The 14,398-nt window shown below is 36.9% G+C and overlaps 1 protein-coding gene across 1 annotated transcript in view; it reads right to left on the minus strand.

Annotated features, from left to right (window-relative positions):
- The window catches only part of LOC135683199 (uncharacterized), a 75,697-nt gene extending 69,204 nt beyond the window's left edge, over positions 1 to 6,493 (minus strand). The window contains exon 1 of the mRNA XM_065198391.2: positions 6,349 to 6,493. The gene's annotated coding sequence lies outside the window, so the exon portion shown is untranslated. The remainder of the gene's footprint in view (positions 1 to 6,348) is intronic.
- Between the last annotated feature and the right edge of the window lie 7,905 nt (positions 6,494 to 14,398).

Raw genomic sequence — 14,398 nt, forward strand, 5'->3', positions numbered from 1 at the left:
AACGACACAGCAATATCGTATTCTTCTGACACAAATGATGGACTGGACCTAGGTATCAACGAGGAGCTTTCATACATTGAAAAATGGCTACAGGGCAATAATGTTTCCCAAAGATATGACTTTCCCAAAGATATCTTGTCAAAACCCAAGATATGATAATTGGCTCTAAGCCAAAAATTAAAAAGCTAAAGGAAAATCTTAGCACACTTCCGTCTTTTAGGGTAGGGGGCAAGGAAATCGACCTACGAAACAAAATACCTCGGAGTCGTGTGTGATAATTGCCTTACCTGGGAAAGTCACATTAGCGCGCTACAAAAGAAGATTTCCAAAGCAATCGGTCTATTGAAGATACGCGAAATTTTGTTCAAACTGGCACTTTGATAAACTTATATAGAAGTATCAAGAGCCACATTTCAGCTCTTGTGGTGCTCCGTGAAGCTAGACATGCTTACGACATTACAGAATAAAGCCGCCAGAATAGTAACAAATAGCCCTTTTGATGCATCTGCAGCTCCTTTGCTCCAGAGACTTGGTTGGCCATCAGTACAAAAGCTGATAAATAAAGAAACAGGTTCTATAGTTTACAAATCTCTTAACTCTCTTGCACTTAAATATCTCAGTGACCTATTCGTGAGGTTATCCATTGTACATCCAAGAGAGAAACTCTAAAACAGACCTTGCAATACCCATGTAACTGGCAATGGCCAGAAATCCTTCGCGTATCGTGGGCCAGTCTTTGGAACAGTCTCGATTTGGACCCAAAAATGGCTCCCTCAATCAGTTGAGATTACAGAGCAGAGAATGCTTCTTCCGGTAAATAAAGAATTCGGGAGATCATTTATGCAAGTTAGAAGAAGGAAAAAGTATCGACATGTTCTAATTTTTGTGTGATTTCAAGCATACAGCAAACAGCCGAAATAATCGTTAATATCATTTATAGCAAACTCATTCTTGTCTATATTTGTTACCAAGTAATCCTTTTCACCAATGCTCCTTCATAAAACGAGCTTCTTAAAATATTATTTGCCGTGGCTTTTTTAATTTGCAGTTTTAACTATCCCAGTTGTTTCAAAAAGTTTGACAATGAAAACATTGATACTGTGCTTAAGATGCTATTACTGTCCGAATCGCTATATTAAATCAGTTTTATAGAGGTGGATAACCAGATAGTAACCAAATGAAGAAAATTGTTAAGTTTCCCGCAAAATAGTTACCCTCGCTTTAGTGAAAGTTGCCTGCTCTTTAGTAAAGTTTTGACATAACCGATTATATCATTGAACATGCATCGAGTATCATCGCCGACGAATTACGATATAAGAAACCCAGGCTTACAAAAATGTCGGGCAACAGGTAACGGGCTTGAAGAACGTGTCTGAGGGTATTGACAAAGCATCGTTCAAGCGTACGCACAAGGTTGCAACAGCTTGCTAAATAGAGCTGATACCTAAAACTGCAATTGAAATGCAATCAACTCAACATCCTTACTGAAAAGCACCTTCCATTAGGGGTGAAAATCCTTTCTAAAATTAAGCATATTCCTTTCTGGAGTAATTTAATTCATAAAAATTAATTGGTCCACTTGATCAAAATTGACTGCTATTAGAAATCAAATGTTTCCAAAGGAACCAGTTGCCCAGGCATGAGGTTTCACAAGAAAAGCGTTGAATTTCATATATAGCTTTCTGAACTCTAGAAAGCAACGTGTTTAAGTTAATGGATCTTACAGTGAATGGAAGAATATAAACCATGGAGTGCCTCAGGATTCTGTCCTCGGATCTCTCCTTCTCAACATTTACATTAACGATTTATATATTTTTGTTTCTGACAGTGTGGTTGTAACTATACGGATGACACAACTATAAATGTCAGTAATCATATGCACAATGAAATAATTAGAAAGTTAGAAAATGATATTACCACTTTATCTAAATGGTTCTGGGACAATTACATGAAATTAAATGGAGATAAATGCCACCTGATGTTTTTCAGCAGTATAAAGAACATCAACCTATCGGTAAGAATTGACAACGAAGTAATTGCTGAAAGTTCAGAAGAAAAATTTCTGGGTTTTATATTAGATAAGACTTTATTCAATTCACAAGTAACATCCTTATACAAAAGAGCTAAACAAAAGTTACATGCTCTATTCCGTATCGCTAAGTATATAGATACTGTGAAACTAAAACAAGTTATGAAGCCCTTCAACCTTTCCCAGTTCAACTACTGTCCTCTTATATGGATGTTCTTAGACGTTTTAATAATAAAATAAATCAACTCCATGAGATTGCATTACGAATCGCCAATAAAGATGACAATTCTGATTTTACAACACTTTTAGAGAAGGACAATGCTTTGAAAATTCACACAAAGATTTAAAGCTTACTAAACTCTAAGAATGAGTATTCTTAATTTTTAATGAATAATGTACACTGCATAGTAAATTTTCGGTCACGCCTTATTCAGTCGCAAAGTACAGACTGCCCCCCCCCCCCCTACCCCTAAGAAAAAGTGTGTAGCGACGGAAAAGATCAAGGTCATCAATAGCATCCAGTGAAATGCTGGTATTTTGTCGTTAAAATCATGGTTCCTGCAACTTCTCCCTGAAGAGGTGATCTTTATTCATTTCTGACCATCATACATTTTTCACGAGAAATGGGCCCGAGGCGCACAAATTATATAACTAATTGATCGGTCACAATATTGGTGAGTGCCTGAATCTCTTCTGAATAACATTACAAATGGAAACAGGTAGACAGCAGACATGATTGAATATCACATCGGCAATTAACGGCTCTGCATACTTTGTGGATACTTTGTGGATAGCCTCTACTTTGAAAAAGATCTATGTAGCATCTGCCCTTAAGGATTTGTCGTTAAATGCATTTAGTTGCAAATTTGCTACAATTGGATTATTGAATTGTCACTTGTGCCTATCCTTTGAAATGCTGCATGTGTAGTTTGGGTGATGTTGCACATACACACAGGTTGAACTAAGGTTTGGCACCACTGCTGTCACTTGGCACAACCGATCAAGGCTAAATGGCATAATCAAATGATACCAAGAATGGAGTAAAAAATAATGTGTCCAGCTAGAGCAAGCGATTCTGCAGGGTTTTCAGAAACATGTGCAGGGACGCAAATGAGGGGGGTGCGGGGGGTGTCACACCCCCCCAATAATTTCACCACCCGGTCCCAGTTGAAAGTTGATAGCAATAAAGTCGGTCCCGATCTAGCCATCTGCTTAGTATTTCTGTCTATCACACCCAAAGCTGGTCCCAATTTTGCTGGTACCATGCTGTATTGCAGTAAATTAAGGCATATAGTGGGCGCATTTTGTGGGAAGGGCTAATCACCGAAAAATGACAGGGGACAGAATCGGTCCAATCCGGTCCCAACCAGCGCTGCTTTGGAAAAAAAACTCTAGCTGCCACCGACAACAATAACTTTTCGCCATATGTACATGCTTTATCTTGTTTCCGTGCTATGCACGGCGCTGGATGCGCAAATTTCAAGGGGAATGCGAGAGCAGCAGTCACATTCCCTCAATAGTATCTCAATTGGAAATTTCAGGTAAAATCTGTTCGGTGGAAGAAACGCTTTAGGTATTTCAGAGACCTTCCTGCATAAAATCAATAAAGGATCAAGCAAAGGTAGTTGCTCCGTTGGTTAAATTAAATATTATATTCTTGTTGGCATTAAATCTAAAAATCCAGGCCCTCTTTAGGTAAAATTGTGCCTTATTTCCATTTCCCCTAAATTTTCTCGCACTGCAATTCACAATGAAATCCAGATTTTTTTGAACATTCAAAAGGCATGCTAAGATGGAAAGAGTGATCTAAATTGACAACCAGCGTTGCTTGTTACCTAGAAGTAACTGACAACATGGTATTTTTCAAGACCATAGCGAAATTGTACCAGTTGTTTCTAATTGCTGTTCAATTTGTTAGCATGAAAGAATTTTCAATAGGGTTAGGAGGACTGCTTTAGTTAAATTTGCTTAAAAAGTGCATTTTCCAGGGAACTGGAAGCATCAAAATTCGAAAATTTCCTCCCCCTTCCGCGGCAACCATGGTGCCGCCTCGGGTAGTAACTATATCCTTTACCCGTTCCGATATAGAGATTTGACAAAACTATTAGGAAAGTCGGTTATCATCATATAAAAATATATGTGGCGAATTATATACAGAGTTAGATTCACAAAATATATTGCAGAGGTTCGTGGCAGCAACTATATAATTTGAGGCAATCATATTTCAATCAGGTAAATATGTTATCCGTCAGGCCTGCCTCACGACGGCCCTGGAGAGCGGCCCCGACAATATCTATATCGCAAAGATCGGTCTGTCGTTGCGAAAACTCGATCCCTTCAAAGAACACCCCCCTAAAAAAAATTTGCATTTGCGCCCCTGAACATGTGATTGCTCATGTCATCGCCCCAGCCATTACGGTCGTTCTGTTTATCTACCTCGCTGCGAGGTTAGCCTTTCACGTGGGCAGTTTTGTATCGCAAAAATACTAACCAATCACCAGCCGTTATTTTGATGGGTGGCTTGACAAGTTGGGTATACCTTTAAGTAAACCAACAATCTGCAAGCCCCTACCTCGCATGAGTAAGTTTCTTAGTGCTGCCTATGCCTACTTAGGTTACAAATATGTCACTGATGTTGAACCTCGTTCAACCAGGGGTATCTTGTGAATAAAGTGTATCGTGTACATTGCCCTAGGAGCCTGGGGCACAGGGGGCATGTTTCATTTTTCCGAAACAAAAGTAAACAGAGATGCTGAAAGGGCTGCAGAAAAAAAATAAAACAATAACATGATAAAAAATCTGCAAACCTTTGCAAGGGTGAGAGGCAACCACTCTTGTGCCACGAAGCAGCCCTAGCTCTTTATTAGCTCGTAAAAGGGACGCTTGTTTGGAATGTTACCTGAGAAGGGCAGCAACCTTATAATTTGTGTTAATCCCTGAGATTCCGAATATGTTGGTAACTAGCGTCAGCCAGGTATTAACACCGTCGATATCAGGTTGCTGCGATTAAATTCCATTCCTATATTTGTAAATATTTCCCTTTATTGAGCTATGTGCAAAGGAAATTGAGCTGAAAGCCTGCTTTCAACCGAAAATCAAAAGGTACCATGCCCTTTTCGATTGTTCAGGCACTTGGGGAAAGGCTGAGGTGCTAGGAGGCTTAAGGGGGCAGATTTCTATTTTTGCAATTGTTTTATGCAACATTTTGCACAAGATCCCCTCTGTTATTTTGATAGCACAACACTCCTGCTTGGGGGATGCAGCTGCAAGCCCCCTACTTCCGACGCCTTCGATAAAATCTTACCATAAATTGAACTTCCCAAATTTCACACACATTTCTCATAGATCTTTAGTTTGGCAAATCTGACAGAATAAAATTCCATCAAACTGCTCCTCCTTCTTTACCAGCCTTTAACAAGATCACACCTACTTAAAATCATGAATATGCCCTTCCTAACAGATTAACAGGACGCAGCATTGTAAAGCCGCAGAAACAAAGACTTTATTCGGGTAGAACTGTCAAAAATATATTCCTGAAATGGCCATGTTTGCATCGTTTTGAAGTTTGTGATTACTCCTGTTTGCACGAGAGAGACGATTTTTTGTGGGATTTTGTGGATAACATTCAGCAAGATACCTCCATAAAAGCGTGAATGAAAATCGCAAATATAAAATAACTTGTATTTGATTGTGAGTTGTAACTAGCACCAATGATTCGAAGTTTTTTGAAAGTGACTTTAAAGATGACAATTCGAAAGTGCAGTGACACAAAACAACATTTTATGGAGGGAGAGTAGAAAAAGATTAATTGCTCCAAAAATCAAGAGTACCAAGACCTTTGACCCATCAAACATTTCCCCTTCTGAAGCCCCATTCACAAGATAGCTATCGAAGCGCCACGATTTTTCTACTTACTGTGATTGCTTTTTACGTTATAAGGGCTCATCGAGAGGGGGGAGGCAGGGGAGCGAATTTCCCCATGGCCTGGAGGCCTAGAAGGCCTCAAAAAGCAACGATTTCTATTTTAAGAATGAATTATCAAACGTAAAAAGGGAGTCTAAAAATAAACGTTTTAAAAGATTGCAAGAAAATGACTGCAAATAATATTCTGATATGTATTCTGGGCTAATCAAAGGACAAGGTTGCAGGGGGCCTCGTCTCTTTGTTTTGCCCCAGGGTCTCCGAAACCTCCTGGCGGCCCCGCACCCCTGCAATATGGTACAACCCGATGACACTCCCCTTACATCTAAATTCGAGGCAGACGAATGCCAATCTTTCAGAAAAGATATGCTTATAAATGATAAACTAAATCTACTTACAGAAATTGCTCTTCAGGCTTCAGGCGTCAATTAATCCAGATTTCTCTCTATCAGACGACCTATGTAAATGAATGATACCGACTGACTGACTGGCTTTGAAGAAGTGATGACCAATTTAACCACGATTCACGGGCATGCGTAGATATGTTTGCAGGCTGGCAAAGGTCAACACTTATCTAGATCGAGTAAAAAAGCAGAAATGACTCGTAGGTTTCAAGGTTTAATGCTATTGAGGGGGTACAGCATGAAATGTTTCAAGAAAATATCTCTCTTCTGATGTGTATTCTAAAATTAAGAAGACAAAGAGGCACAGTGTAACGGGCATCCGAAAGTTTTGCAGCAATAGATTCAACTTTGCTACAGATGGTTACATAACTGCTATAATGAGAGTTCCTGTTCACAAAGCCACTATCAAGCCTAGATAAAAATTTTCAAGAAATAATGATTACGGAATTGTCTGTTATCTTTAACTGCACTTAGACAAAAAGAATAAAATTAAAAAGAACGAAATCAGGGACAAAGGTACAAGTTTGCGAGGAATTTTCCGCTTTGTGGATAGCAACTCTTCCCATTCAACAACTCTGGTTTACATGATTTTCAGAGCTTGCCCAGTAGTTCCTGTCCTTTATGTTTGATCCTGAAATTATGGAACCTAAAATTAACATTTTGCGGGGAAGGAAGACGAGGTGACTGTTAATAATACCAGAAAATTCAGGTTTTCCAAAGAGAGCTTTGGCTATTCTGAGCGAGATTAACGCATTTTTTGTAGGGCTGCAGTTTGCATTATATCGGATAGACTTCTATCGAGTTTTCCGCTGGAATGCAGAGCTGATAACTTTACGTGATTAAACATTCAAGTTTTCCCTTTTTATACGAACGTTTTCCAGTCTGCGAATTGTTACACATCCCGTAAGTAACTGAATCGGAAAACGATGAGACATCTATTTCTTGCTTTTTCTTCACTTCTTTATTAAATCTCCATTAAAGAAAAACGGTGTCGTAGCGTGACTTTCTCAACTGTGCATTCTCTTAAGAAAAGGGTTGCGCCAAGGCGAGACTGTTTTGCATCTAAGGCTGGACGCAGGGCTGCGGAGAAGATTTACGGGCCCCGGGACAGGACGAAAGATTAATAGCAACACAAGCCCAAGGCTGACTCTTCTTTGGTTTACGGGGAATATAAGACAGCTCTTGTGAAAATTGCAATTATGACAAAATTACGCTTATGGCTTTCACTTTTGTTGGCTATTTTGATATAATTTAAACAGATGCGATATATTAATGTCATAATTCATAAAAACATCTTAGCCATATAAGGTATGGAGTTCTATATGATTCACGAAATGCCAGAAACTTTTGTTACCAAACCTTTCTTGGCAATTCTTTATATTTTAATGTACTTTCATTTACTAAATTCAAACGACTCGAAAAACAGATGCGCGTGCAATGCTATTGTAAAAAGATGCGCGTGCCACAGTTTTATTTTTGTGTGACGTTAAGTCACCTCCACCTTCTATTCAAAAAAGCAATAGATCGTATTGAATAGCTTAATATCTCTCCAGAGTTAAAAATGGACATTGCTAGCTTGTCAAAATACTTAAAGTTGTTCAAAGAGATAATTTTGAATGCAAAAGGAAGCAAGTTTGAAGCAAGTTAAATTTTTGAAGCAAGTTGACATTAGAATAAAAGCTAAGAACCATTTTTATTGTACCAAAGTTGTACATGCATTTTTTATAAAGAAATAAATTCGGAATGAATACTCAAGATTCTTAATTCTTCGTTGTTTTGAGTATGACAGTTTTCTTGGATTTTTGGCAGGGATTGTAGATGAAGAAGAAAAATGATCGAGACAGTTTTTCATGATGAATACGTTAATTGTATTGGAAACATTTCAATTCCAATCAACTGCTTCAGAATGATTAATATCAATAGGTTTTCCTTGAAGAATTGGTATTAATACACTAATCTAATCACATTAACGTAAATTCTTGGCAGATATCATTGACGGTGTTATCCGTATATTGGTGGTTTTTTCTGTCAGCTTAGGCATGGCTTTCTATTTGGCTTCAGACGTTCTATTTTCTATTATCATTTTGTTGCCAAAACGAGAATAAACCCTCATACAGATTGATAATGAAAAAAAATCGAGAAGCTGTAGGACACGCGTGTTCACATCGAGGCACTGCGGAGCGTTGAGAAAAGTTGGGGGGGTAGTCGACGTTGTTTTGAGTATGACAGTTTTCTTGAAAATTCGAAATATAAAAGCATATCAATAAATAACACAAAAAATGAACACCTGGCAAGGTGCCTGTTTGTCGTATCTCTGTCAATTGGACAAGAAAAGTGTGCCTATTCGTCAAAAAGAATCGCTTAAAAGATTGTTCTTCGATCGCTTTCTTAAGATTGAAGGTGATCGGTACAATTGCTTCTTAATTCTCTGGTCATTTTGGGCCTATGCATCAAATAGACGGTTTCTTTTAGAAATGCGTGTATTTTGAATTGATTTTCGTATCACCTACAAAGCGTAGCGATTTTCGCTTCTTTTTTAGAGTAGCCTGTACTGGATTGCCCAGGGGAAATGTAAATATGTGTAAGAAGGATTAACCGCAGGTTAGGCTGTCCACCGGGTTCTGTGAATCTTGCAATGAGTAGTAATATGAATAAGGTAAAACGTGAGGAACAAAGCAACACGACGACGAGAGAGGCCAATTTTATGTAATATGATTTCAAAATCAATTTAATTTAATGCAAATAGCACCTCTTAGGCCCAAAAAGTTCGCGCGAAATGCGAAAAAGTTTGCGTCGCTTTGATAGTTACCCGATGTAGTTTGAACGTTCGTATTTCGATGAACAATCCATGCGAAAAATTTTGGTACACTAAAGTGGATTTTTGCAACTCTTCCACCAACATTATTTTCAGGGAGAGTGGGATGCGCTGTCTCTTGTTCGGGAAACAGTTAACTTTTTCATCAGGGATTTTTGGCAGGGATTGTAGATAAAGAAGAAAAATGATCGAGACAGTTTTTCATGATGAATACGTTAATTGTATTGGAAACATTTCAATTCCAATCAACTGCTTCAGAAAGATTAATATCAATAGGTTTTCCTTGAAGAATTGGTATTAATACACTAATTTAATCCCATTAACGTAAATTCTTGGCAGATATGATTGACGGTGTTATCCGTATATTGGTGGTTTTTTCTGTCAGCTTAGGCATGGCTTTCTATTTGGCTTCAGACGTTCTATTTTCTATTATCATTTTGTTGCTAAAACGAGAATAAAACCTCATACAGATTGATGATGAAAAAAATCGAGAAGCTGTAGGATACGCGTGTTCACATCGAGGCACTGCGGAGCGTTGAGAAAAGTGGCTTTACTGGTGGTTCATTTTTTTTAATTTTCTTCAAAAAGTAGGGGGTTTGCATTTCCTTCTAAGAACCCCCAGCCCCCTGCTCCTCGGCCTGACATCTGAAGACCGTCGGAGGCGCGGGAGGTCTTGGGGATTGTTTTTTATGGCCATAACCGAGGGGCAAATCACTCTACGAAAATCCCGTACACCTTTTGTGAAAATCCTATTGTTTTATCTAAAAATCCCTAGAAATCCTCTTGTTTTAGGGAAAATCTCGTACGCTGTTTGCAAGAGTGAATCGCCCCTCGGCCATATTTGCCAACATATTGTCTATCTTCTTGAAAACTAATCAGAGTGAGACGGGAACACACATGTTGCTCTTCCCCAGGACCACCCTCTCGCCAAATGAATCTCGTTCTGGTGGCACTCTTTGCGTAACGCTGAAATAACTTTAGGGCCTACATCAAGACAAATATATGACTTTCTATGACGATCTTTACATTTGTGTTAATAGTCAAATCGGGGCGAAGGAACGACATTAATTTATAAACATTTAGCTGATATTCCTTTCTAGATATAAAAACCAAAATACCTGAAGAATTTCCCAGAAAAATTGGGAGACCATAAGGCTTTAATCTTGACAAATCTAATCTTTCGATTAAGACTGATATTTTTACCAGAGACTCCAGGTTCCTAGCTTCAATTGCTCCAACGTTTGAATGTTTCAAGCCTCTATGGCTTTATTCAGTCCAGTTTACTTGCTCCATCCACAATAACTTCAATTTGCTAACTTCTGACCACGACATCTTTTATAAAGCCTGATTTATACGAGATGAATCTTTTCGTGCGAAGCGAATTTTTCGCCGCGAAATCGCGAAAAATATGCGCAGGAGTAGAGATTAGAAAATTCGCAGCGAATTCGCTGCGAAAAAGTAGAAGCCATTCCTACTTTTTCGCTGCAAAATTTTTCGCCTTGTTAAATAAACCAATCAGAACAGCATTTGAAGACACCTGACTTCTGTTTTGGTTTTAGATGGCCTACATCTTTCCGCATTCTTTTTCTCAAACACTCTCGCTTTTAAAACGTCAATAAAATAGATTGGTAATTATTCATTTCCTGTTCCTCGTACACAATCTATGTAAGTGGATTCATATCAGATTATTATTCAAACATTTGAATTTCAAATTGATGAAAACTGGCTTGGAAGTTTCATCGTTCTACCAATATGTCAGAAATAAAAGAAAATAGGCAAGAATTTCTTCAAATTGCTTAATTGCTGGCTGCTTATTGGCCTGCTCAACAGCAACAGTTTTAAGCAGATACACTAACAGGATCTCGCATGCTCTTGCAAGCTTCGATAGCGAACTTTGAAAGTATTTGTTATACTGATCTTATGAATGTAAACGTAAACCTCTCTTACCGAAAGATGAAATTCCCCCTTCTGAAGACGTCCTGAATAAATTATTCTAATCCAGTATCGCTTTTTGCAATTTTGCTCGCTTTTTGATAAATTTAAAATTGTAAACTTGCTGATAAGAGCACTCTTCGGACAGTTGCTATATTCTTTTGTAATATTCGCAGCGAATTCGTGGCCAAAAATTCGCTCCGCGCGAAAATTCGTCTCGTGTAAATCAGGCTTTAGAAATTTGTCGAATAGATTCAAAATTACGTTTTTCATACCCAGATGTGGATCAAAATAGGCCAATCAGAAACGCTAGCACATAAATGCTGAGTTTGCCCAATCCGCGCTTATTCTTCTCTCTCTTCTTTTTTTATTGTTGTTTTTTCTTCTTCTTCGTTTCTTCTTCTTCTTCTTCTTCTTCATTTTCTTCATCTTCTTCCTCTTCTTCTTTTTCTTTTTTAATTCAGCTTCTTCTTCTTTTTGTTTTCATTGCTGCCTCTTTTTCTTCCTTTTTTTCTACTTCTTCTTTACATCTTTTCTTGTTCTTCTTCATTTTTTTTCTTCTTCTTCGTTTCTTCTTCTTCTTCTTCTTCATTTTCTTCATCTTCTTCCTCTTCTTCTTTTTCTTTTTTAATTCAGCTTCTTCTTCTTTTTGTTTTCATTGCTGCCTCTTTTTCTTCCTTTTTTTCTACTTCTTCTTTACATCTTTTCTTGTTCTTCTTCATTTTTTTTCTTCTTCTTCGTCTTCTTCTTCTTCTCCTTCTTCATCTACTTCCTCTTCTTCTTTTTCTTTTTTATTTCAGCTTCTTCTCCTTCTTGTTTTCATTGCTGCCTCTTTTTCTTCCTCTTTTTCTACTTCTTCTTTTCATCCTTTCTTCCTCCTCTTCTTCTTCTTCATCTTTTTTTTTCTTCCTTCTTCGTCTTCTTTTTCTTTTCCATTTCAGCTTTTTCTTCTTCTTCTTCTTCTTTTCATTGCTGTCTCTTTTCTTCTTCCTCTTTTTCTTCTTCTTCCTTTTCATCTTTTCTTATTCTTCTTCTTCATCTTTTTCCTCTTCGTCTTTATTTTCTTTTTCATTTTTGCTTCTCTTTCCTCTTTTTAATTTCAGTTTTTTCTTCTTCTTCCTCTTCTTCTTCTTCTTTTTTCATATAGGCTCCTTTTCTTCTTTCTTTTTTCCTTCATCTTCCTCTTTTCATTCTTCTTCCGCTTTATGCTTCCTCTTCATTTCTTCCTTTTTTATTTCTGTCTAATTCTTTATTCTGCACCTTAAATATCTTAATATTCTACTCTTCCATATTTTAATCATGTTACACCTCAAGTTGAAGTTCATTTAATTTGGTAAATAAACATTTTATCAGTTCACGGTACAATTCTTAGTTTACAGCCAACTTTCATCGTTTCACGGCCTATTTTCTTGTTCATACTATTTCTCATTAGTTCATAACAAAACTCAGTAATTAAGTGCTTTGAGCGGTTACTTTAGCAAAAAGATCAAAACATTCAAGTTAACAAGAGCACTATTGTAATCTGACAAAATCAGTAAAGCTTGCAGCCAAACCCCAGCTAACCTCGATTGATTCCAAAACTGCTTAAATGATTTCAACTTTTTTCGATCTGTTTCGATCCGTCGCTGATCAGTCATGCGACCATTTTTGCATCCAAAGCGCGTGCGCAACACGAAATCTGATCCGATCCGCGGATTACTTCCGGAGTGGGTTTCAGCTTAAGACACCACACAGTAACTATTATATTTGGTAGAGTAATATGTTCTGATATACACGGCAGCACGTAGAGTAATAATTGAAATTTTAATTTAATATTTGATTTAGAACACTACGAAATTATATATTGTGATTCTCTACACCAAAAAAGGACATACACATGGTAAATGTCAATCGACTTTGTTGCAACTCGAAATTAGTTAAGGTAGTGGAGTTAGAGTTGAAGTAAGAATTGTGATCGGCGGATATGTAAAATGAAATACTTATGGATTGGATACTAAACAGTTAACACAAGTGGCGATTTTTTTTATTCTGCATCTTACACTTCCTCCGTCATTAAATTTTGAGAAAGGGGCACCTCCAGAAATAGTGGTCCCAATATCTATATTGGAATGCAATTTGTGAGAAGTTTTTTTTATAGGAATCACCAATTATGGAAATCAGGAAAATTAGGGCGATTATATGCGCGTTGTAAAAACATTCGCTGCCCTGCCGTATTCGTTGCCTTTACTGGATCCGATCGGCCATAGGATTTGGCATGTATCTGATTCTTTTCGTCACGATATAAAGAACGAAACCTGATGACATGGTCAAAGACACACTTGAACATGAACTTAATAAACAATGGAATCAAGTGGCACAAGAATTTAATTTGTCAAACAGACTAGGTTGTATTTCGATTACGTCTATGAATGACAGAAAACAAGAGTTGGAAATATTTTCGTTGATAAATGAGCCCACAATCAGTGGATTTACTAAGGCCGCCGTAAGCTACTTTGTAATGGGAGCGATGGCTTCCAATCTTATATATCTAATTAATCAACTTCGTTGTTATTTATAAATGAATATGGACTATGGCTATTACAAAGTGTCAAGCATAAACCAAAAAAGATTTTGTTCAATAAGTAGCTTATCACTGACGCTGATGTAAACATAAGTAAGACAGATTATAAAGATTTATCAAGTTATTATTAATACGAATGAGAACGTAATTGTTCTGATCTCGCACTCTGTTTGTTAACTAAGAGATGAATACATTTCAAAAGGGACTTAACAAAATGAAGTAAAATGAACAGTGAGCAAAGCGATTACGAAGCAGAGTGGTTTGCCTCAAGCATGAGTTGCTGATCAAAGTGTCAAGCATGACTTGACATTTTCGATGTACAAAAATTATGAAACAATGATTTTAGGAATAATATCTCTCGGGATTTAGGAGAAATAACACAATAAAAGAATAAAAGATACAGAAAAGTGTTACGAATAACAAAAATTAAACGAAGATGGATCCACTGAAAATGGCGTCTCATAATTGTGAAAGAAGTTTTCCGTCCTTGCATAGCAATGGGAATGATGGGAATGTATACCACAGTTTTGTATACCAACCAACCGTATATACATATATATATAAATATATATATATATATATATATATATATATATATATATATATATATATATATATATATATATATATATATATATATATATATATATATATATATATATATATATATATATATATATAAATATATATATATATATATATATATTTATATATATATATATATATATATATATTTA

Source organism: Rhopilema esculentum, chromosome 7 (genome assembly GCF_057945365.1).
Source record: "Rhopilema esculentum isolate cy_ngs chromosome 7, ASM5794536v1, whole genome shotgun sequence".
In the NCBI taxonomy this organism is placed as follows: domain Eukaryota; kingdom Metazoa; phylum Cnidaria; class Scyphozoa; order Rhizostomeae; family Rhizostomatidae; genus Rhopilema; species Rhopilema esculentum.